Source organism: Cynoglossus semilaevis, chromosome 6 (genome assembly GCF_000523025.1).
Source record: "Cynoglossus semilaevis isolate Cse_v1.0 chromosome 6, Cse_v1.0, whole genome shotgun sequence".
NCBI lineage: Eukaryota > Metazoa > Chordata > Actinopteri > Pleuronectiformes > Cynoglossidae > Cynoglossus > Cynoglossus semilaevis.
Genome location: NC_024312.1, coordinates 241,380 through 265,201, shown reverse-complemented (window position 1 = coordinate 265,201; position 23,822 = coordinate 241,380). Strand labels below are relative to the sequence as shown.

Below are 23,822 nucleotides of genomic sequence, written 5' to 3'. Positions count from 1 at the left end.
GGTGGTGGGGGGGGGAGAACAAGGGTCTCTGTGACAGCATGGAACTCTATATGCAACTCTGCACCTCAGCGCTCTCTCCTACACGGAGGAGAAACTGAATCATCCCTTTGACTCCCAGCGCACAGATGTGTGAGTCTTCTCCGTCTCCGTCTCCGTCTCACCCTTTGTGTCCACCAGCTGGTTGTTAGTCTCTACATCACCTTCAGCAAAATATCTGATCAATCAAACTGACAGGACGTTCATTCATTCAGCTATTGATCTGAGAGCTGGAGGCACATACTGTACGCACATATACATATATGTATATATGTAAAATTCCAGATCATCAATCAAGGATTCAGGGTCATCGACCCCTGACTAAAATCAATCAGAATTAGACCAGGATGTTTTTTTAAACCCTGACCAGGAGCGTGTCTGCTGAGTTTAGTTTACAGAATAATATTTTTTCTTTTACGTGCTGTCGGCCATTTAAAACCCATTATTAATTCCATTTATCAACAGATCTGTGGTAAGACAGAAATGCAGAGAAATGAATACTTTTTACTCTAGTCAAAAACTTCAAGACAAATTCTCCAAATGTTGGCGGAGAACAATCACATGGCAAAAAAATCGTAGAAAAGAAAGAAAACGTAGAAAAGAATCTTCTTCTCTTGAGTCGATTTAAAAGCAAATCCCCAGACCGGGGTAAAAAATAATTAATGTCTTATCCCTGCCTGTGTGAAGCAGCAGTAATTATGACTCCACGCTCTCTTCTAAAGACCTTTAATGACTTAATTAAACTCTGATTAAAGCACTGTCCAGAGATGGAGAACATCCTGGACTTTAGGCAGAAGGCAGTTCAATTCTTAAGGCTTTTTTTTTTCCTCCTCTGGGGAGGAAGACGTTCAGCTGAAGGAGGACGATGGTGATTTGATCAACGCAGCTGATAAAAGTCAGAAATCAGTCTTCACGAAGCCATGATGCAAAGGTTTCTTCTCAAATTCCATAAAATAGAAATGACAGCTAAAAGTTAGCATGACATATCCTGAGGATAATAAATATATTTTCATATATCCTAAATTAAATTCAGATTAATTAATCTTAGATAGAATTAAGTAATACTAGATTAAATTAAAGAACATGAGTCAGAGTTTGTGATTATACATTGTAGACAAATATAGGATTCATAATTCAGGATCAGGATCAGGATTCTTCTGTAATATTCAGAATCATAAATCTCAAGATAAAATCCAGGAGCTATGATCCAGGAATCATGATCGTAAATCCTAGTTTGTCCCCAGACTCAGACCCTGGACATGTCTGTGATGAAGACGTTACACAGACATAACAAAGATGGATTAGAACATGGAGCCATGATTGAGGACCATCATGCCTTTCACCACTCCTGCCTCTTCACCAGCCCTGACACCAGAGCCTGGATCAAATCCCTCTTTCTGCTGAGTTAAATTTCCAGAATGATATTCCATTTCCACGTGTCAGTGCCTGATTTTCACAGCAGATGTGCAGCCAGCTGCGGCTGAGGGCTGATGACATATAAAGATGCAGAGTCAGACGCCTCAGTGTTAGGAGCAGAGTCAGTGTCTGAGGAGCAGCAGGAGCTCAGGGAGAGGAAAAAGTGCTTTAGACGACTGGAAAGAAAGACAGAAGTGAGGACAGAAGAAAAAAAAAAAGAAGCTCTCATCAGACTCTAATGTCTGTTTGAGCTCTGGAACAAAGACGTGAGGATCAGCTGAGGGACTAATCTCAGCAGACAAACCCTAGACTCAGTGAGGTCCTGGAGGTTCTTCTGAGGGTCTCAGGTTTCCATCTCTCTGAGCAAACACAGAAAGAGGAATAAACCTGGATTAAACCTCTCAGGTGTCAAGTCTAAGACTAAATCCACCTCAGGTCCACAGGACGTCAGTCCTCTCTCAGACCAGGTGTGTTTGTGAAATAAATAATTGGTGGTTGACATTTTCAAAATACCATATTTTCAGAACTATAAGTTGCATTTTTTTTTCATCCTTCGGCTGGGTTTGCGACATATACTCAGGTGCGACTTATATATTAAAATAATTTCACGTTTGTTATTTTCACACTCACAGCCTCTAGAGGGCACTGGTGGGACGTAAACTCCGGAGTGACTTATATATGTTTTTTTCCTTCTTCATTATGCATTTTTTAGCTTGTGCGACTTACACTGCAGAGCAATTTATAATCCAGAATATATGGTACTGTAATTTACAACGCAATATTTAGCCGTTAAAGTCTTTGGACACCTATTGGTGTGCACGGAAATTGCAGAGGGAACAATATATTTTGAATTGGCTGAGCCTGAGATAAGATTCGTTCTTCTCCCAGATGAGCGCCCACCACTGTGCGACTCATTAATAACACACCTACACTCAGTGTCGGAAAGGAATGAGCCACCAGTGGAAACTCCACTGAGGTTTGGTCGCCACCACGTCACCATTAGTGAAACTTGTTAGGAACAGCAGGGTTGAGAGTGTGATGACATGTCGCGCTGGCAAACAGCTGCAGGAATATTGTCATCTACAGTACAGTGTAAAATATGGGCTGTTGATGTTGTTGATGTTGTTGTTGTTGTTCAGACCTGTGTTTCACCTCCTGGTCCAGGAGAGGAGCAGCTGTAAGTAGGTCAGATCTGCTCAAACACTCAGCTCCCACCTAAGACGTCTGCACGTGTGCAGTTAGCGGTGAATCATTGACCCTGATAAAGAGGGAGTGATGATAAGAGTGTGTTGACTTTAGGGCTTTTTCTCTCTCACCACTTCTTCTTTAACTTCATCCGCATGATTTGTTTCTGCAGATAAGGTTGTGCTTTAAAAGTACAGTTTGCTTAAGGTGGTTTTATTGAGCAAATATGAATTTGTCACAGTGTTGTTGTTAGAAATGAGAAGAATAAAACATTTTCCGATGCTATTTGGATTTTCCTTTTTAAGTTTTTCCAAATGTCCAATATTAGCTATAATTTAGCTAATGTCAAGCTAATAGTAGTTTAGCTTCTTGTAAGTCCACTAATGATTAATTGTGATTAATTTGACTGATTCTGATTAATTTTTCATTCATATTTCCGTGTGAAAATTTGTAGCTACTTTAGCTGTTTTGTGCTAACGGTCAACTCAATATTGTTTCTAGTCTTTTAAAACATTTGTTTTTTTTTTACTTTTTCCAAAACAAAATCAGATTAATTGTGGAAATTACACCTAGATCTGAATCCTTGGGGTTAAATTACAGATGGCTAATCAAAACAAAATGCTAAAAGGGTTCGTAATGTTTGTATTTTCCGAGACAACATTAAATCATAACTGGTTGAGTTCATGTTATGTCTTGTAGAGATGTAAATTTGCTGTATATAATGCATTAATTCACTCGGCCATAAAATTTCATGGACCGTTCAATCACCAACAGAGGTCTGATGTGTTTCCTCTTAGAGAAATCGATCTCTGACATCTGGCTCCTGTGAAAGGCCGTAAACAAAGCGACGGGACTTTTTCTTCACTGACGTCCAAAGTAAAAAACCTACACCAGTATCTTCAACAGACAAAACTACAGACAACAGGGCAAAGAGCAAAGGTCACCGATCACTGTGCGAGGTTTTAAGAGGTTGAGGATTTCTCCACGTGGCCGTCAAAAATGTTTAAAAAACGCCCCAAACAACTATTTAATACAAACGCAGTTGAGGAACTTTCAGCAACGTCTGCACCTGCTGTTGGTTTTTAGCTAACCTTTGGGCTAGCCTCCTTCATCTGTCTAAATTTTTTTTATAGTTCCTTAGCTAACATTAAAATATTTTAGCGTACAAGTTTGTTAAGCTTGTTAAACGTTGCAGGACAAGAACAGGAACGATCAACACAGTGGGAAAAGAGCCAACAAACGCGCTCCAATCTTCATCTCCGACTTTCGGTATATTTCTTCAAGGTTAATGTTATGCAAAGGTCAAATTCTTCTAATGCCACCTCTGATAGGCCACATTAAAATGTTTGCATCCCCTTTATTTGTGGGGTCTCTGTGAGGGCCTACTGACACCCCCCGCCCCCATGCACTGACCTTACTGAGTAAAAAGATCAATAGCGAACTGCACATTCCTCAAACCGACTCCTTTAGGACACTTAAACGTCGGCATCCCAGCCATGCGGGCCGTCCTGTGAAGCCTTTAGCAGCCTAATATTTGGGGTGAATTCCTGTCATTGAAAGTCAACACCCTAGACGACCACATGTGACCCAGGAGGGCAGATGAGCCCCTGTCACTCAGGACTAACAGGGCAGTTTGTCCACACGTTTATTCTCATTTCAGCCTTTTTTTTACTTTGATTTTATTCTATTTTTACTTTCTGTTCATGAACACAGTGAAACAATGAGGCTCTTCAGGCTGAAAGACTTAATGGTTGACTGACTTTTCCAGTGAACAAGACAAGTATACGGGGGGGGGGGGGTTTCGTCTGAAATCCATCAGGTTACAGACGAAAGTGTGTTTAGCTGCAGGTGTACATGTGCAGATGTCCAGTAGTTGATCATGACAGGTGTTAAACACAACAACTTAGGGCAATAAAAAAATAATTAGTACAAATTACTTGCTGCCATTAACACTGTAGGCTTGCGAAACGCTGTATGTATGTGTTACAAACTGTTTACTGAAAATATTGGAAATTTAAAAATGTTTATATACCACAAAAACCAAGACTGAGCGAAAAAATCTGCAATACAAGATTACGACCAATTACCAAATTGTACTGGTTTATTAGAAAGTTGCTTTGTAGAAAAATTAAAATCATCCTTGAATCCAGTTAAATGGGTCATTTTCAACACAACGAGAACTCAGCTGCTTTGATTTTTAATCTCTGTGGATCACGTACGTCTCTCCGCAGTAAAAACAAAAGAAAGAAGAAGCGATGCCGTAAAATTCTCTACAAGTCCCTACAAAGACCACAGGGCCCCCACAGATGGATGTTTGCAGAAGGGAGCTGATGTCATGGGCAGATGGAGGTGAAATGGTGTGTTACCAGAAAACCTGAGAGTCACTCAACTGAAATATCAGAGCACGCAACCTCTCCTGAGACCCTCTGCCATCTCCCTCCTACACCAAGACGAAGGACTGCTCTTCTGTACGTGAGGGGGGGAGAGGGAGACTTATCAAAGTATTTTTTGACCTTAATGAAGATGAAGAAAAATAAACAGTGTTTTACATTTATGAAAAGATTTAAAGAAGAAAAACTCCAGTTTATCCACTTGTGGTTTTTCTTTCTAAGACCAAGCTGGTGGAAGTGAGTTTGTGTCCCCTGGGTTTGAGTCCAAACCTGAGTCACTGTACAAAAGTCCGAGTCGAGTCCCTCAGGTTTTTAAATTCAATAATAAGTCAAGTCCGAGTCTGCATTACACAGGAAAAGTTCCAGTCCGATCCAATCCAATCCAGTCCCTGACCAGCGTTTGGTCCTGTGACACTGAAACTGAAACCTGCCGACTGAACGGCTCCCAGGACCCAGAGCCAGAACCTCCACGACAAGACAAGAAGCTGAGAGATCCTGACTGAGTCCGGTCCGGCTGCACAGAAGAAGAAGTACTGAAGGAGTACAGCGTGTGTGTGTGTGTGTGTCTGAATATATCACATCTTCAATACAACCTGATGAATTATTCAAACACAGCTACCGGCTGTGACTCTCACCTACAAACATCTGGCCCTGGTCAGCCCAGGTCTGGATTATAGTCACTGCTGCTACTGTTACTGTTACTGTAACTGTTACTGCTGCTGCAACAACACAGTTCTAACACAGTTACAGCAGATTGTGCTGTTGTTGCTGCTGCTGCCACCGGAAGCTTTTAGTCTGCTACTGTTATTGCTGCTACTTCCTACTTCCCCTCCTCCCCCAACCTCACCATCCCTCACTCACATCCTCTCTCTCTCACCCTCTTCTGTCCCCCTGGCCTGTTCTCTTCTCCCTAACTCTTCCCTTTGCCTCCCTCCCTCCCTCCCTCCCTTTCTGCCCCCCGTCTTTTATTTACCTCCCCTTCTCTGTCTCTATCTGTGTTTCCATCTTTCCATCAGAGCAGAGGCTCAGAGCGTAGAGTGGAAGAGATTATGTTTCCATGTCGAAGAGAAACCAAACAGGGCGTCTGTCTGAACAAGATTTCAGAGAAAATATTTGATAGTTTCTCTGCTGCGAGTGTTTTTTCTGGATCCTCTGTAGTTTGTCCAGCTGCGAGAACTTTTAAACTAATAAAGTACGTTTTGGTTGTCTCGCAGTTTTAAAAGTTAAAACTGTAGCAGAAATAGACTCCAACTGCATTCCGTCTGAAGATTTCAAACTAAACTACGCCGACCAAGCGAGACTTCAAACAGCTTTTCATTTTGTGTCGTTGATGTATACATTTCTGTTGTTTCAGTCATAGTTAATTTGGTCCGTTCAAAAACATTAAACAAGATCTTGCAAACTTGCCAATCCAAGGAGGCTAATGTGCCGCATAATGTTCAGGAGTTTCAACAGTTATGAAATGAAAATAAAAGCAAATGCTTCAGGAACAAATTTAGACACATTTTCTCATGTCTGTCAGACATTGTTATCAGTAATGTTTCGGTGACTTCAGAGACCTGTCAGTGATGAACAGACTCCACGGCCTGAACCACCAGAGCCTTTAACCTTCAGGCCGATGATGAGTAAAACATCTCCGTCCTACATCACGGAGCTCAGAGGATACAACTCTGAGGAGCAGAACGCTAACGTGAAGAAGGTCGGACAGAATTTTTAAAAAAAATGCTGCACACACTACACCCTCCTCTACCCCCCGCTTCTACCCAGGCATGAAATGACTAAATACCAGCATCACTCCTGCTTCTCCTCCTCCTGTTCATTCATACATGACAGCAAGGATGACTGAGGGAGAACATGTGGCCCAGCCCACACATTTTCATCCAAGGTGAGAGAAGAATAGCTGTCAGTCATCTGGATAAAGGGTTATAAAAGCAGCAGCACAAGGCGTATGATCTCAGCGTCATTGTTCGAATCCACCCATGGCCAATGTCACACCACGGGGTTAATGCACAGATCAGGGGTCTTCAACGGGCGGTCCACAGACCGACAGGAGGCCGGTGGAACTTTTCTTTGAATATACTGTTTTTGGAACATATTGTTAGCCTCAAAACATAAATGCAATTTGGATAAAAAAATATGACATTGAGTTGAGAGGAGTTTTTTACTGTTAGTTCAGACTGGAGATTTCTGAGCCCCAGTAGAAGTGTTTGTTTAGTCCCTGGTGTTTGAATTCAGTGAGTTCAGTTTAAAGAGACTGAAGAAAAGACTGAGTTAAGACCGAGTCTGTGACGCAGGGGAAAAGTTTCAATTCAATCGGGACTCTAGAGACTGGGATTGACGTCAAAGTTCATTTATGTCACTATGGAGAGTCCAAGTCACTGCACATGGGTTTGAGTCCCTGCGACACCAGAGCTAACTTTAGCAACAACAGTCCCGGTACAGATAAACAGTGCCAATCCACAAGAATAATAAATAATTGAACTTCAACGATCCGACACTTGGGCAGTTGTTGTGTCAACAGTGGATATGCTGCAAAAGAGTGCCCAACAGGAGGCGCCAAATATGTGGTTCCACTGGGGGTTTGAACGCAGGACCTTCTGCAGTTAAGGCAGATGTTCAAGCAGAACAGATGACAGGATTCAAAGCCAAAAAAGATTTTGAACATTGAAAATACCAGCTGTACTTGTACTGTGTATTTGTACGAATGTAGTTAACAGAAAAATATACAAATAAATACACATGGGGGAAAAAAAAAGAACATTTCTGTTGCTGAAGTTTCTAAATTATGATTCCTCAATTAAAAGTGATCTCAAATAATTAATCTTCTAACACTGACGACACTTAAGGAGAAAATGAGGTTCACATCTTTAGCTGCTGCTTCCATGTTGCCAATATCACAGCACATTAACATTTAAGGAGAGCAGTTTGTTTACACTCAGGCAATTAGTGGCCTGTGAGGGAAGAGCTACGACAGGAATGGCCCAAAAGTTCAACGACACTAATACCAGGGTAAATGTCAAGACCTGGAATGTTCAGTGATATGAAATCACAGCAGTGAGGAGAGAGGGAGGATCACGGAGGAGGAGGAGGAGGAGGAGGAGGAGGACGAGTCCATTCATCCTCCTCATGGCAGGAGGCACCACCACCACAAACTGAGCCGTAACATGATCAGTGTGATGTCTGCTGCATGTGACACCTCCAAGAAAGGACCAGAAGAGTTATGTTGGGGGGTGGGGGGGGACACCAACTGAACCAATAAGGTACGGTTCACTTTTTACACCTCACTTCAAAAGTGGACCAAACTGCCTGGACAAAGTTAGAACAGGTAATCCACGACTACTCCTCATCTGTCTAGGAGACTTTTGTTCAAATTCTAAATAAAGAAGCTGAGGGTCATGCGATCTAAGGCAACTGTTTCAAAGGTAGATAAAGGTTAGCATTGACTCACGACAAAGGAGCAACTGGTGCATTGTCAAAGACGATGAGTCGTGCAGTAAAAAGCACTGACGCATGTGTAAAATGACGTGGTTTCACACAGGTTTGTGTACAGTGGAAATAAGACACCGGGTACAACGAGGCGTAGTCCTCAGTCCCAGTCCATGTTTTGGTTCACCTTTATTGTGGGTGCTTTGACAGTGTCCAGGACCCAGGAGGCCAGAACTCAAGGACCTGGCTCAGTTCCACATCCACAGTTGTTTCCCACATCGTGTCACTGCGCTGCTGCTGGACTGGGAATAAACAGAACAGCCTGCTGTGCTCCCAGAATACATTTCTGCAGAGTTCCCATCAGCGAGTACACAGTGATAGATTCCCTGAAGGTCCATGTTTAACCTTTGGGTTACGAGTGGCGCAGCTACGCCACAGACCCAAGTGTGTCTAAGAGTTAGCTGTAGCCTTTTACTGGCTCATTTGGATCAAACTCTACCAACACCTAGACAGTTACCACTACCATCAGTGTTGTGTTTCTATTTCCAGAAATTAGCTGAAGTCGGAACCAACAAAAAGCCAAAATTATAGTCCAAACACTACAGCAAAATAGTGAGTAGTACTTGCACAGAAATATCAGAATGCTACCATAATACCAGAATGCTACTACGATGCCACCAATGAATGAAGGTTGGCACAAAAGTACCACAAACACCATTGGTATAACCAGAAGGCTAGTTAAAGGTTAAATGCATGGAAATTATTGAAATAAAAGCTAAATTATACCATTCAATGACATTTGGTATCCAGCTAATACTCCCCCTAGTGTTTCACCGCTGCTTCTTACTCCAGTTAGTGTAGATATGGTTTTCTCACGCAGTCTGTGAACACAACTAGAGAGTGTTATTTACGACTCATTTTGGATCCTGCACAAATCAATTAAACATGTATACTAAACAGATTTCTCTCTTCTTTGTACGAGTCAAATGTGTCCAACATGTATCTGTGTGAACCGTGAGGAGCTGAAACGTTGGGACGACAGCCTCCTGCTCCAGCTGCATCGTGTTTCTGCTGTGCAGCGTAATTAGGCGAGACAACACAGGATTTTAGGAGCAGATGCTTCGAGTTGGTCCTTGTTGCGTCGCTGCAGCCTTCGGCTCGACTTCAATCAAGAATATTTTGATTAATTTATAGTTTCGTACTTGTCACGAATATTTTCACCAGGATGCACTTAGCTAAAAGATAAACAAAACTGACTGCAATGGAAAAAAGTCTTTGGGACAGTGGTGAGAAACTGCCTCTGGGATTACGTTGACAAATGTATAATACATTTTCTATGGCTAACTCTTTTTTTTTTTCAATTTTTATCTTATCTTTATCTTATCTTATAACTAATATTACTTTAAGGTATTTTGGTATTTCCTAGATCAAACTTTTAGCTATTTTCAATCCAATTTATTTAGCTAGCGAATATATTTAGTATTTTTTCAATTGTTTTAACTCCTGCATTTTAGCCAACTTAAAAGAATACTATCTAGCTGTCCTTTGTTTTTTCTAGCTACAAATTTAGCAAATTCTTTAGCAATCTTTTAACACTACTTTTTTCTGAGCTACGTGTAACTGTGCATTACTTCTGCTTGTCTGGAATGGTATAACAAAGGCCGACCAAACTACATCGTAGACTAATCTTCTTTAAATGGAATAGACATCAGTATTGTGTGGACTACAGAAGCCCAGCTGGACAAAAAGCTCGTAGCATCACACTTTGCCCAAAGCTTTTCTGACAGCATCACACAGACAGTTCATTGTCAAGGCCTCTGATATCCAGGATGTTCCTGCCAGCTGTTTTCATTGTGGATCAAACCAAAAGAAAACATCAGAGCGAGGTCAGTCGGTACAGAGCGGCTTCTCTTCTCCTGCACCAACACGAATCTGCACACGTTCACCTCCAGGCTGCCGACAACAAAATCTCTGTCACAAATCAGAGTTTTCTCTTGATTAGATTCCACCATCTCAGAAAAGTATTCAAACAATATTTCTCACATCCCGCTCTCAATGTAAACAAACTCCTTACACTTGGATTTTTGTTCTGTGTCAGGTTGAACTCAGACTCTGTGAGATGCCAACAAAGATGCAAAGATGCATTTTTTTTTCTTGGAAACTGTAAGAACCTCTAAGATGAAAACTAAACTAAGATGAACTTTGACATCCAAGAGCTGTTTTTACACAAAACAGCTGAAGGGGAGGGTATTGTTCCTCCGAGTGTACATTCAATCTGAAGTATCATAGGATGTAACGACCAACAAACAGCGCTCGGTTGTTTTCTGCAATTTAACCTAAAATACATCTGTGTCAATTTTGTTTTTTTAATCCGAGCCAAGTAAATTCAAAGGCATTATTTATTCACATATTCCTTTTATTTTATCTAGAGTGTTTATTCTGTCTGACTCAGAACACTTGGCACTGACTCTTTCAAGAGCGAGAAGAAAGAAAAAAAAACTCAAGTTGACCTCCTTTTTGACTTTAGACTAAGTTTTCCATCTATTGACTTTAATCTACTAAACAAACAGCCAATATTTTACAGCCAGTAATGGAACGACTTTACAAAAACAAACGCATTAGAGGCTTTATATTGAATTTATGGCATTTATTTGTCATATACTGCCTGTATGTATTTATCTATGCATATTTACATTAATGTCTCAACTTCTTTAGCTTAGAACCCCATCAATCACCAGGTAATTAATTAGATGTCATGGGATTTGGGTACAGTATTAATGCCGTTATATTAAAAAGTTGCATTATTGCACAATTTGCTCACCGTCAAAACCTTCCGCCCAACCAGCCCATTTGTCTTGGCTAATCAAGACGTCATAAGAAAAATGAGATTGAAATTTGCTCATTGATGCCCCAACTCCAGCAGCAGCAGCAGCAGCAGCAGCAAACCAACATCTCCCACATAAAAACACCCAACGCTACAACAGTGACACCCAACATCAAAACACACGAAGAAATGAACCAAAGTCCCTGACAGACAACAGGCACGGACCCTAAATCACCGCCCGACACCGAGACGATTTCAAGAGTGTTAACATGTTCTGCAGTCTCTGGTTCTCACACATGGAACCCCTCTGGCGTCACACACACACACACACACACACAGTCCTCAGGGCTGGTGAGAATGTGTGAACACTCTCCCACGTTTGTCCTATCAGTGGGACGGACCGAGACGTCTCAGCAGGATCACTGCTTTTAGGAGTTGGTAATGACAGTCCCGACACATACTGCAGTACTAATTTTAGTACCTGGTACAACTTTCCAACAGTTAAATAGTTTCGATACAAAATAGACATTGGGTGTGAGAAAGCAGAGAGATTCCAGGGAGACCAGGATCACACTACACTACATCAACAGTTTACACAGTTACTGCAGTTTTTTTGTGCGACAACTAAAAGACCTAAGAACTGTCAGACAAAGGGATCACAGACGAGACAAGTCACCTGAAGGCATCAGACTCACGGGTAACGTCCTGAGACAACATCATACTGACACTTGTTTCCATCTTGATATCTTCACAATCTCTTAATGTTCTTGTTGCTACAGTCGTTTTCTGAAGACCCCCCCCCCTCTCCCACCCCCATGTCTTACCCTCTATTTTTACTGGAGGATGGCAACACAATGTAATCAGTTCCTAGAATCTGATTGGGTACAGATTGGGCTAAAAAAACAATAAACATCACATGCTTACAGTTACTTTATACCAAGTAGCCGTTCGTGTTCTTCTGGGAGTTATGAATAAATTTTTTTTTTAAAAAAATCACATTTTATGTTTCTTTTAATTTATTTTATTTTTTGGCAAATTAGAACTGTTAGCAAATATTTCACTTTTTTAGGCTTTTTTTTTTGCTAACTTTTAGCTACATCATTTTGTGCGTTAATATTTAGAAAATGTTCATGAAAAGGGTTCCTTGGATTTTGTAAAAATGTTTTCAGTCCCTGCATAAGACAAAAAGGCAAATTAGAATTGTTAGCAAATATTTAAGTTTTCAGGCTTTTTTTTTTTGCTAACCTTTAGCTACTTTATGGCTACATCTTTTTGTGCGTCAATAATTAGAAAATGTTCATAAAAGGTCCCCTGGGTTTTGTAAAAATGTTTTCAGTCCCTATTTTTTAGTTTTTAGCCAGTAGTAGCTACTTACTGTCCGAAGTTAGTGCTGTAAAAACATGCTAACAATAATAACGTCCTTTATTTACAGCGAGCTTGTATTTATATACATTCTTTTAAAAACACACACCCAGGTAAGTAGTTGTTTTTAAAGACAATAAATCCAAGTCTTAATACCAGGGCAGAGCCTACAGATACTGTAAACAACCACCCACACAAACATACGTGCATAAACTTGCTCCGGGGCTTTAATGACCCCCTTTGCCCTCCCATCACCCTGCCATAAAGACCCACTTAGGAGGAGAAGCAGGAGGAGGAGGAGGAGGAGGGAGACAGAGTGGGAGACGGGGGAGAGGGATAAGGAGGAGGGGAGGGTGACGGCTGTGTTTTTAAGTCAACTTACACGCACTTTAAACAGACACGGCAGCGATACACGGCACCGTTAACGGTGTTGTAATCCTCCAACGGCAGGTGAGCAGAGCTACAGCTACAGCAACGGCTACGGCTACGGCTAACCGTCAACGGCAGCGGTGGGATTATAATCTGTGTGATAGCGGTACTTACACACACACACACTCTGTTCCGGCAGAATTCCTCCAGATCTGGTGGGGGAAAAATCAACTTTCCCTTTTGGTCGGTCCAGGCACACGGAATCCTTGTCCCTCAGGAAGTGGCGCGAAAACAAAAAAACAAAAAACAAAAACTCCACAAAAACCGAAACAATCCGGAGTAAAGTGAAGTGTGTGGCTGTATGACAGCTGTGTGTCCGCGGGTCTGCTCTCTGCCTCCACTCTGACACTGCGTTACTACGGCCCTGCCCCCCCACCCTCCCAACTCCTCCCATCTCACGCTGACAGTTGGTCAGAAAGGGAGGAGTAACAGAGAAGAAGGGAAACATGATAGAAACTCGTGCTGCGTGACTCTGACTCACGTCGAGGAGACGTCATACGTTACGTGTAGGTTTAAAAGTCCGCTCTTGTGCCATAGCAGGAAGTTTATTGGCAGAGTCCGATTGCCCTTGTAAAAATATGGGCGTGGCTTCGATGGCGGTAGAGCACGTAAGAATAAACTTGAAAAAAAAAAAAAAAACAAATTAAGTCATTTTATATATTTAATTAAAATAAATGATTCAGATTCAACCACACTGCCCCCTACTTGTGTTTTCTCTTTGTACTGGTTTCTTCTTCTTTTTTTTTTTAGTTTAAAATTTTCGTCCTAGAAAAATGACCAGTAGAGGGCCCTAGTGCAACTCAGAGGAGATTTATATGTTTTTAAAAAGAAAAAAAAAAGAAGAAGAAGCGCAGGCTCTTAGAAACGAACTGACATCTAAATAAAGATTTCAAAAAGCATGTTCTGGAAGCTACTTAAATAAATATAAAACGTTGCAATTTAAAAAAAAAATTAAATTCACCACAAAATGTTTTTCCCGCTTACTTTTTTCTAGTAAACATAATTGCGGGTTGCGGTTGCACATTTTGGTTCAATAGAAACTACTTAAAACTAGGTATAATGTTTGTTTCCAGTTTTATCTGTACGTTGTTAAGGCAACAGCGAGCCATAACCTACATGACATTCCCAAAAAAAATACAAAAAATTTACCCAAATCGACCCTTTACGTTTTGATTTATGCTTTTTATAACAAACAGATGAACCACCCAAAACAAAACATCTGTCAGCAAGGTGACAAACACAGATGCACGGGCTCTGGTGATTTATGACTCCTCTGGTTGCAATAATTTATGCAGCGCTTCGTGAAATGTTGGAATTTATGCGAGCAACTACAAAATGAGACAAAAGCCTGATTGCACCAAATGTAGCCTCGGAGTGTTTTTCTCTTTTGGGGAGGGGTGGGTCGGGGGATGTTAAATGTGGACTGCAGATGTTAGTCTCTTAGCCAGCTGCTCGCAGCCATGTAGAGACTGCCTTTAATAACGGTAATTAACAGCAACATCAATCCACGGCAAAAAAAAAAAAAAAAAAATGGCCAAATCTATTTTTAAAAATCAATCGTCCAGAGTTATGTCTCTGTGTTCACCTAAAAGAGTGGTGAAAAATATAAAGCACTCGACGAGCCATTTAAGGACCTTTAGGAGAATAAGGTTTTACAGAAAATAGAAGAAAGCAGCAAGAAATATGTTAAAAAAAAAATGCAGATTTTAATGAAGTGGACAGGTACTCAAGTAAAGTTATTTAAAATATCTCAAACTGTTCCACTGAGTTGCAGGATTAAAATTGTTTTCTTTTTCAAAATGTCAATGAGAAGAAAATATCTAGTTGATATAAAACATAGTGGATATATTTAAAGAAAAGTAACTAAAATTTAGCAAAAATAATAAAAGGGAGCCAAAAAAAAAAAAAAAAACAGAAGGGGGATTCAACAAATCAGGACAGCTGTGGGGTCTAAGGTGTGGGTTTCATTTCCAGATACTGTATGACAGCAGTTTCTTAACTTTTTATTTCGTGAGATTCTCAATATATATATATTTTAAAAATCATTTCAGACCTAACGACTCCACCAAGACAAGATCCCGAAACTGTCCCGACTTCAGTCTCAGTCAAACAGGTTTGGTTTTGTGAAGCTGAGTCCTGCAGCCTAAGACATTGGTTGCCAACAGCCAATGGGAACAAGAGGAGAAAACACAAGAAACAGGAGTCAAAAGACAAAGGAAAAGCCAAAGAAATCTCTCAGAGCTGATGGAGCGTCTGTCAATATCAGTTGCAGTTCATCGCTCGCAAGAGTTTGATGGGTTCCATTCACGAGGGGTCTCACAGTATGGTCCGTGATCCCTCGTCAAGTTGTGAAATGTGTGATCCGCTTTCTTCCAGTCATCGTACAACAAAACATCTTCAAACTCTTCACTCCGTTATGGCCAAACTCCCAGTCTTTTTAATAAGCAGCGACTTAAGACTGACTGTGAAAGTTCTGCCCTGCGTGTCCCCAGCAAAAGATGCTGAAAGCCCAGGCTCAAAGTTCCTCCTAAGAAATTCATGAGGCTCTAACAAGGACAAGGTTTTTGGGCCATGACACAGAAACTACAACACAAGCTGCAGCACAGTCTCACAGGAGAAGTTTTATGAATGGTAAAGAGGACACAGTCAGCTGCAGTGAATCACAAACAGCCCTTCATGTCTTAGACACAGAGACTGCACTTATTCAGTCCTGACCAGACTCAGGATACTTCACCGCGGGTCTTTAAAAGCAGCTGAAAACCCGCACCTTGGGTTTTTTTTTTTTTTTTTTTTTTAATGGCGAATTAAAGAGAGACGTGAAGTGTTAGCAAACGCGATCACGTGACACGTACGGAAATATTTCACATTTAAATAAAGACAAGTGTGAGAGAGCGGGCTGTGGAGAAGGGGACGCCTGTTTCTAAAATAGCAGACGCTAATTATACACCTCAGACAACTTGCTAAGGAGGGAGACGGGGTGTTGAGACGGAGTTGTCGGGCTTCAGAACGTGGTCTATGGGATTCTGTTCCGATCGGAGATTCCGCTCGGTCACCTGAGACACACATCATATCTTTTCCAACAACTTCCGACCTCTGCTGTCACTGGCGGCTCACCTCCCTATGATGGACCACCCGTGGACAGGACATGCAGGGAAGTGGAACAAAAATCCCACATAAATCAAACTTTTCTCACTTCTCTCTTACATCTGACACAGCAGCATCAGGGAAGCACAAACGCTAGTCCAGTGATCATCAACTGTTGGCCTGTGAGTCGAATTCAGGCCGCCAAACCAGCCAATCCGTCTGCGCCTAGATTCCAAAATTATCATTAAAAAGCAAAGCAGAAAAGGAATCTGACACAGCAGCATCAGGGAAGCACAAACGCTAGTCCAGTGATCATCAACTGTTGGCCTGTGAGTCGAATTCAGGCCGCCAAACCAGCCAATCCGTCTGCGCCTAGATTCCAAAATTATCATTAAAAAGCAAAGCAGAAAAGTCAGAACAATTAAACACTCATCTGCTAGGTGGCAGCAGATGGCTATGAAAAAGATAATCAGAGCTGTTGAATACGATCTTTGTGTCTTTCTTCAATTCCTGCCAGTATATCAGTGTTGTCTTCAACTAAACAGGCCAAGATTTCAGTCGATTATGACGTCATTTAAACTAGAAGATTTTTATATTTCATTTTTGTTTGGTGGTTTTCCTGATGATGTAAATGTGCCGTGGCTCAAAAAAGGTTGGGAACGTTATCAAGAAACCAAAACAGCCCAGTTGCCTGAGTCCTAGCTGCTTCACGTCGACTGAAGATCAAGTGAATTCTTTCTGAGGACATCTTCTGTCATGGCCTCCAAAGAAGACAGACACTCACAGCCACAAACTTTGTCCAGGAATGTCTGGATCGTCTGTCTCCCCACTCTTAAAAAGCGACTTTCTAGTCCACACATCACTGGTCCCACAGTTTGGGCAATGAGAGGCTTAGGGTTGGATTTAAATGCACATTTAGAAAGTGAAAGTTAAAGGAAGGTGTTATTTTGTGGTTTCAGTTTGAAGAAACCACTCACACACACAGACACAGACACGTCGGTACTGGATCCCTGCTCCAGTTTCTTGGTAGTTTTCTGAACACAAAGGTGAATGAACTGTGAGGAAGTGGAACAACGTGACCCACGGCGGTGGTGTGTGACTCGGGGTGTGCGGTGGTTTTTGCGTACGTGTTGGTGGTGGTTTGTAATCCGTCCATTGTGTCACGCGCAGCTCAGATGTTCTGCCGACGGATGATCTGCCGATTCACGCTGTGCAGATGTGATGACAGCGTGGCTCCCTATGGCAGAGGGGGATTGTGGGATTGTGAGAGAGCCCTCTGGCTGGGATGTGGTGCCAGTGAGCAACACCCCGGTCTGTGTCTGTGTGTGAGAACCCGGTATCCATGTATTTATGGGGACGTATTTTTGGGAAGAAACACACTCTCTGGTGGTGATGGGACAGTTTGTCCTGGTGGGAACATGTTTCAGGTCCTGGAGTCAAATTGGAGTTCAGTCCAAATCTGAAAAACTAGTATGTGTGTAAATGTCTTTCTGGTATATCTATAGTTGTGGGGACAATTTTAGAAAAAAAATACTATCGTTGTGAGGACACCTTGTCCTTGTGGGGACGTTTTTCAGGTCCCCACTAACGGAGAATTTATTTTGAGATTTATGGTATGGGGTATGGGCATCAGGCTCTACCTTTATCCAAAAGTCGAACTTATTTATATAGAGCAGGCGTGAGCGAACTTGTGGCCCACGAGTCGACCAGGGGGGCAGGTCAGGAGCAGATAGATGGAGGAAAAATGACCTGTAAAAGTCATGCATAAAAGGCTAAAACTCTATGCCATCTATTGGGAAAATGCAGGTAATACAGGGAAAAGTCAGAAGTATAATGGTGATATAAATTAATAATAAAATTAATAATAATAATAAATAAATAAAGTTAAACGGGCCATAATGCCTGGATTAGAGTCAGAGGCCACAGAGATGGATTATGTATTAAAAAACAAAAACACAAAAAAACAGTGTGTGTGTGAGTGCGTGGGGTGTGTAATCACAATAAAGTGTCACCGCTTTGACTCATAAAGCAGGTCTTGATTACACGTTTCCATACGTGCTCATTTACACCATCACAAGTTCTTATCTGTTAGTCACCAGTCTGAAACCATAACCGCTGTTCTAGTCAACCAAAGGTCACATGACCACGCAGTCATGAGCCTGAGCGAGTTTCACACTGACTGCATTAAAAGAAATGGACCAGGAAATGTTGGACAATTAACAGAATAGACAGAGTGGAAGTGTGAGCTGCTGTGAATGTTCGGGTTATTCTGTTTCTGTTTCACCTTCACTGTCATTTATTATTTAGATTGGTTTATTTTCTTTTTTTATTTTAGTTTTCTCAGCTACATATTTAGGTCACTCTTTATTGTTTTGTGATTGATAATCAATTTTCTATTTTCATTTCCAGGATTTCTAATGACTTTTTTGGTCTAGTTTATGGTAAATATTTAGGTAACATTATATTTGATAACCAAAGATAATTTTTATAATGTTAGATAATTAGATATTGGGGAAAACTATTGATGGAATTTTATTAATTTATAGCTTTTTCTTCATTGACTTGTCAACATGTTTTAACAGCATTTCCCTTTGTTGCTTTTCCAGATACAAAAGCTGTATCAACATTTAACTTTGACCGCATTTAACTTTTAAATACACAAACATATTTCTAATTTTGACTTTTTATTTTCAATTTTTTTTAATAATGGTTGACCTTTTTTGTTAATCGTTGTTTTATATATTTTTTCTAGCATTTTCTGAACCAACTATGTTACATTTGACCTTTTTTTTTGTTCCATCTGAAATCCGTCTACATTTTGAATTTTTGCCAACACTGAATATCAGATTGGCCAGAGTCAGAGGAAGACCTCCAGTGTGAAGTCCAGCCTGTTTGAAATTCCGCAGAGTGAGAGGAGCAGCTCAGCCTGGACACTCCTCAGGTGTCTCTCTCTCTCTCTCTCTCTCTCTCTGTGGCCGTGGCAGCTGATCAAATTTTCCTCCTCCTCCTCCTCCTCCGCAGCCATGTCCAGCTCTGCTCCACAGAGCAGGGATTCAATCAAGCACATTTCCTGGCTGAGAATTTAAATTTGCTGCGCTCACAGTATCCGTATGTTAGAGACATATGGATTTAACACCACGCAATGATTCACCCAGATTAATGAGAATTTAATTGGCTTGTCTTTAGTTAATATAAGCCGTTAACTGTTAACAGAAGGATATTGATTCAGGCAAATTATTCCATTTTTTTCCCTCTTTTTTGCTTCATGAATTGTCTTTAAAGGGCATTTGTAACATGACCAGGGTAATTTATTTTTATTTTTTTTAACATAGATAGTTAATATTTTAGTATCTTTCTGGCTGCCTGTTGATAACTTTATTTTGTTAAATTTTAGGCTAACTTTTAATAATTTCTTCTAATACGAAGCCATGGGTTCTTCACACTTTACTTTAAATAATGTTACTCTATTTAAATTTTTTTATATCCTCTAATTATAACTGTTTAATTAATTTTCTTTTATATTGCTATAGTTTATTTCTATTAATTTTTAGGCAATTCTTTTATCTACATTTGCTGACATTTGGGAAAAAAAATCTCCGTTACCTTCACTGGTTTCTGAGTCTTTTAAAGTCATTTCAGGGTTAGTTTATCAGCTAATATTCAGTTACTCTAATAAAAACATCAATGTTTACTGGACTGAGCACTGAACACAAAACCATTCAGTGTCTTATCATTCATTTTTAACCTCCACTGCTGCGATGACATCATTGTGTCTTTCAGCTGACCAAGGTGAAAACAGCAGGTGGAAATAAACGTCTCAGCCGCCTGTTCACCACAGCCCCACACACACACACACACACACACACTCCAGTGCAGCCGCTCCTTCACACGCAGAGGAGTGATAACCTCCGCAGAATAAAACTCAACTGCTCTGTGTCTGCAGTGTCTCAAACACCAATTACACCGGCTGTAAACATGAGCACTGTTTCCCGGGAGGCACGTCATAAAATAACCCTGGAAGTAAAAGTACTCCGAACAGGGACCGTTCTCCAGAATGTGTCTCAGTCCCACCGGGCGGACGTTAGACATTAGAGAATGATTTGGAGGCGTGTTATTCCATCAGGACGGCCATAACGATAACAGAGACATGCTTCTCTGATAATGTCCCGGTTGAAGAGGACGGGCAGCGGAAGACAGGGAGAGGCGGAGACAAGACCGACGAGGGAAGGAAAGGGAAGCCCGGCATGAATTAGTGATGAGGAGAGGAGTGATGTGCAGCAGACCAGACATCAAATATTAAGTCTACGTCTCCTACAGTGACAGCAGTAGTTCAGGTTAAGAAAAAAAAAAAAAAAGTATTTGGCTCAGCATTTACGTCATTCGCTCAGAGTTGATGTAAATTCATGAAGGACTGAAGTTGAAAAATGAAGCACTCAAACGCAGCATCACGCCACACTGTTCTGTCCAAACCAGAGAAACATTTAAAAACTCCTTTTTTTTTCCTGGGGGGAAATACACTTTGGAAGCAAAGATAGTATTTGTAAGAAAATTTGATCAAATGTAATTAAAGTATTTGTTGAGATTTAATTTGTGTCAGAGCTACAAGTAGTATTTGTTGAGATTTAATTTGTGTCATTTCACATGTCAGAGCTACAAGCCACAGCTATGTTCTGGCTAGCTCCCAGCTAATATTTAATTTTTAAATTTTGAAGATATTCTTGGCAAATGGACCACATGGAACTGGTTAAAGTGTTTTGAGGCTAACCATTTGTTGATATTCAGCAAAAATGTTTTAGCTAATTACTAGCTAATCCGGGCTACGCTTTGTTAATGTTTCCTTATACCTTAACATACCTCTGCTGTAATGTAGCTACGTTTGGCTAACGTAGCCATTTCCCTTTATTCAGAAGGTAAGTTGGGAAACACTTTTTTTTTAAATTGTTTTTTGGGGGCTATATTGTAGTTCTCTTTTTAGCTATATTGTGGGTTTTTTATGTTATTTTTAATATACTTAAACTGAATACTTTTATTAACTATTTTGATATTCTTGGCTAATGTTTTGTTGCTAATTTCAGTCTATTAAGTTTAATTGATATTCTTGGCTAATGTTTTGTTGCCAATTTCAGTCTAAATTGTAGCTTATTCTTATGTTTATTATTGCTGTCTTTTGGCCAATCAGCTTCTGGTTTCATTTCAACAGTAAACCTTATTTACATTGTGTCTAACCTCGTACCTACATTTGCTAATGATGTAGGTTAGAATATATTTTCGCTAGTTCTAAGTCGTCTCTTAACTTTTTTGTCCTTTGAAAAATTACCTTGGGCCGTTTTTCCGGGGGCCAGCCTGTAGCTGCTGGTGTTTATGGCAGTTGTTAACGGTGAGGAGGCTCAGGCCGACGTTTCTATTCACAACAAACCATGTTTGTTATAGAGTCAATAAAAGCCCCCGTCCTGAGAATTTCAAGGGCATTTTTTTTTTTTTTTTGTCCAAGCCCCCATCATTTTTTTCTGACACTAGTACACACCCAGTTCTGGTCATGATTTAAAATCTTCAGGAATATATATGTACATATATATATATGGAGATATATTTAAAAGTCAGTAATCTTCAAATCAGAATCATTCTTCTGCACAGAAGAGGACAAGATGACTTCACTCGCTACATTTGCCGGTACAGGGACCCGTCTCTTCTTTACCATGGAAACCAACAGCATAGTACACACACACACACACACACACACACACACACACACACACACACTCACGGGGAGCAATTGCCATGGCATCCAGCACCGTGGAGACGAGACGCTCCTTGCAAAATCAGACCAATTTACTCAACAGGACACTGAGTGCAGCCTCTGTCCATCACTCTCTGTGTCGAACTCACACCACGCCTCCTTTTACTCCTCTTTCTTCCTTCTTTTCCTCTTTTTTTGCCCACTAAAATAATTTAAATCTGCCAGAAACACTCACCAAGGCGCTCCTCGTGCTGCTCACCAAGAGTCTCTCGGTCCGAAATAGTGTCACAAGAAGAAGGAGGAGGAAGAAGAGGAGGAGGAAGAAGCTGTGCAGGAATCCTGTGAGAAGCTGCCGGATGAAGGGATGCAGCTGAACCCAGCATCCACATCCAGCAGGTCTGTCATCGGCGGCAGCGAAAGCGGCGGCGAATAGGAAAGGGGAGAGGCGGGGGGGGGAAAGAGGAGGGGGTTGGATTTAAAAACGCAGGAGAGAGGAGCAGGGAGGAGGGGGTTTGCTCTATCAGCAGCAGGAACATTACATCATAGGCTGCCTCGGTGGAAGGAGGGGGGGAGAAGGGTGGGAGAGGAGTGGACGCAGGGAGGGAGGTGCAGCACTGACTGTCTGTCACTGCTCAGCTCAGACCAAGTCTGAATAAATACATGTTCAATTTATGTGGAAGGAAAAGGCAAAAAAAAAAAAAAAAAAAAAAATTAGGAGTGACATCATCACATCAAATGAAGTGATTTGTGTCAACAGTGATGTCAGTGTGGACTGAACAGAGGGGACACTGGGGTTGTGTGTGTGTGTGTGTGTGTGTAGGCAGTCGGTTTACCGCACCGTGTCTTCACTGCGTTGTATTTCATTTGCATCCGTCCACCGCTGACAAACAGAGCATGTCCACAGTCAACCTCTGCCATAGGTCACACGGGATTTCACCAAAGTGCGACATCAAATCTGTGCTCCGTGGTAGAGTGTGCGGGAATTTCCTGCAAAATAAATAACTGAAGGTCAGAAATCTGCAAAAACAAATGTCCCCAAATGTGTTGTTTTTTCAGTTGATAACTAGAAGTGTATAGTGGTGTGTTTCTCTGCAGTGATGTCACTCACTGCCCTCATTATAACCAGATGAAAGAAGACGAAGTTGAGGAGATAAAATCCTGAATATAAATAAAATAATATGAAATTATATTATATCATAACACAGGGACATTAATGGAACTAATTAATTATAGACAAAATAATCTAAAAATAATTAATTAATATATCCTTGCCATCATTTTTGGTGCATCAGTAACACATAACGTTAGCTACAACGATCCTGGTACAAACAGCAGTAAAATAAAAAAATATTTTGATGAAATGTTAACATTTTACCTTCTGTATGTATTCGTTGATTGATGAAATAAAATATATTTAAATTGAAATTGTTGTTTTCTGTGTCAATTATGTTAAAAAATAATAGTAAGTAAAAAATAAATCCATCACAATCCTTACATTTAACTAGCTTTTTTCAATCCTATCCTGCGTTTTTTTTTTCTTTCTTCATTATCACAGAGGCGACAGTTTCCCTCTGGGTAATTATACAGTAAATTAATGAAACAGTCAAAAAGCTCAAAAAAGAATCTTCATATCTGCACTTTATCACGGCCCCTACAGATGTGCTGTAACCTCACACATGATGCACGAGCTCCATAATCAATGACAAATAAATAATTAGTAACACAAATGCTGTCACTGTCCATTAAACCCATGATGGAGATCCTTTATTACGGCTCCAGATGTGACCCTGGCTCAGGCACTACATCATCCCCCGCTTACAACGGAGCCAAACGGGAGGAGAAAACAACGCAGCGCTGTGCAGGCACTAAAGACACTAATAAGTGTGACGGTGCCTGGAGAATAAGACATGCAACTGCTGTGTTGTCTGGAAAC

General features: G+C 40.8%; 1 protein-coding gene across 7 annotated transcripts in view; it reads right to left on the bottom strand.

Annotated features, from left to right (window-relative positions):
• sema4ba (sema domain, immunoglobulin domain (Ig), transmembrane domain (TM) and short cytoplasmic domain, (semaphorin) 4Ba) overlaps positions 1-23,822 on the bottom strand; it is a 63,729-nt gene that overhangs the window by 31,958 nt on the left and 7,949 nt on the right. For 2 of the 7 annotated variants that reach the window (XM_017032891.2, XM_025056579.1), the window contains one exon: positions 22,728-22,876. The gene's annotated coding sequence lies outside the window, so the exon portion shown is untranslated. Of the gene's footprint in view, positions 1-13,021; positions 13,160-13,182; positions 13,458-22,124; positions 22,288-22,722; positions 22,877-23,822 lie in introns of those variants that run through there. The other 5 variants (XM_008310995.3, XM_025056580.1, XM_008310994.3 and 2 more) reach the window with 5 other exon arrangements.